At 57.3% G+C, this 1,991-nt stretch overlaps 1 protein-coding gene across 1 annotated transcript in view; it reads right to left on the bottom strand.

The window, feature by feature from the left end:
- Rbbp8 (RB binding protein 8, endonuclease) overlaps window positions 1–1,610 on the bottom strand; it is an 85,301-nt gene extending 83,691 nt beyond the window's left edge. The window contains exon 1 of the mRNA XM_005355757.3: window positions 1,297–1,610. The gene's annotated coding sequence lies outside the window, so the exon portion shown is untranslated. The remainder of the gene's footprint in view (window positions 1–1,296) is intronic.
- Between the last annotated feature and the right edge of the window lie 381 nt (window positions 1,611–1,991).

The raw sequence follows: 1,991 nt of genomic DNA, 5'->3' as shown, positions 1-1,991 counted from the left end.
GAGATGAGGAGTGTTAAAACAATTTTGCTTCACAAGCCTGTTTTTAGCTTAGCCATAAGATACATTATGGCCAATAAGAGACTACACTTAGTTATGTATAGTAGCATATGGGTTATACTTTTAATAATAATTCTAGTGAGTGAATTATCAGAACTCTACAAAGAGGTACAACTATTAACTCCAGTACAGACAGGGTGGCTTATTTCTGGGTTAGGATTTGAGCCCCAAACTATACTTCTCTGTAGTGAGAAATAAAGTATGACAGGTGGTGGTAGCTCACACCTTTAATCCCAGCACTTGGGAGGCAGAGGCAGGCGGATCTCTGAGTTAGAGGCCAGCTTGGTCTACAAAAACAAGTTCCAGGGCAGCCAGAGCTACTCAAGCAAACCCTGTCGAAACGAAGGAAGGAAGGAGGGAGGGAAGAAAGGCAGAAGGAAAGAAAAAAATAAAGTTTAAAGGTTTAATAACTTTAATGGGAAGCTTAAAAGTGAGTTAACAGTTTAAACTAAGTGTCTTTTAGGAAATGCTTCAATGACGAGGTAGTTAAAATAACGCAGTGCTTTTGTTGTTCTGCAACAGGGTCTATTTAGCCCAGGCTGACCTAGAAGGCCTAGGCAGACCAGGCTGGCTTCGAACTCATATGGAGACCTGTTCGCATCTGCGTGCGCTTGCCACCACGGCCGCTCAGCTACATAAAATACCAAGTTTGCACATTTCGGTTCACGACGTCCTTCTGGACGTCTACCCGCTCGTCCAGCACTTTGGAGCCCATCTTTTGGCTCTGAACCGTTATTCGCTGCGCACAGCGCCCTTGTCCCCTCCACACTCCGGTCTCGCGCACTCTGCGGGCACAAAGGCTAGGTGTGTCCTCGGCACCGCGAGCCTGCACACCGAAGATGCTTGGCAAGGCCAGGCGGTCACGCCACACAAGGGAAACGCACGGGCCGGTCGGCGCCCCTCTCACGAGCAAAGCGCAGGCTCTCCAAGCCCTCTACAACCCGTCTCCAGCCGCCGCCCGGCAGACGCCCCTCAGCAGGTCACACCGAGGGCGCTCCCGAGGGTGCCCGAAAAGCGCGCGCTGCGCGGCGGCGCATGCGCGGGGCGGGCTCAGTGCCGAGGGGCTCGCCGTCGCGGGAGCCCGAGACTCAGCGTGGACCCGGAGCGCGGCGCGTCCTCCGGGACGGCCCGGACCCAGCCTCCCTCGCCGCCGCGGCCTCTCCTAGAGCGCGGCTCCCGGCCGGAAGTGGCCGCTCCGACTCCGCTCACCGGGTATGGGGAAGGAGAGGCTGTACTTACCGCTCCGAGCCTCCCTGGAAGCCCTCGGGAGCGCAAGGCCGACAGCGGTGTCTTCCGGGCCGGGAAGGCCCCGCCGCTCGCTCCAACCCTCCTTCCGCCGCGTTCCCTCCCTCGCCAGGCGGCCGGACCCACGGCGGGGACGGCCACAGCCTCCCGGAGGAAGGCCGGAGGGCGCCCGGCCCCGCCCGGCCCTTGCCCTGCGGCGTCACGTGACGTCAGCGGGAGTTCCCGCGGCCGGCGGGCGTCACGCCCCTCTCCCCCAGCTGCTGGGCGGCGGAGGAGGGGCTGCCGGTGCGGACCCGGATGGAGGATGCTAGGGATATGAGCCGCCCCGGGGGCCCGGAGGCTTGGCGAGCCCCGGTTCGTGGAATTCCCTGGCACATTGTCCAGCCGACCTGTTGTGAACTTGATCGCGAGCCCTGGGTCGGACGAAAGTTAGTTAGCCATGACCATGTGAGCCCAGCACGATTGAAGGCCGGCGTGCTGCACCACACGGAGAGTTAAGATGGATAGATGTTTCAGCCTTAATTGTCTACAGTTTAGTGATGGATCCGAGAGTACTGAATTTGAACGCCACATTTCAAAACGGTTGCCGAAGTTAAATGATGAGTTTCTTTCAAGTGCCGAGTAAGAAATTAGAAGTCTAGAATCGTTAAAACTTTTTTGTGCTTTTGTTGTTGAAACGAGTGTTGAGT

Source organism: Microtus ochrogaster, chromosome 18 (genome assembly GCF_000317375.1).
Source record: "Microtus ochrogaster isolate Prairie Vole_2 chromosome 18, MicOch1.0, whole genome shotgun sequence".
Taxonomy (NCBI): domain Eukaryota; kingdom Metazoa; phylum Chordata; class Mammalia; order Rodentia; family Cricetidae; genus Microtus; species Microtus ochrogaster.
Note: the sequence above shows the minus strand (reverse complement) of the source record. Positions and strands in the feature narration are given on the sequence as shown.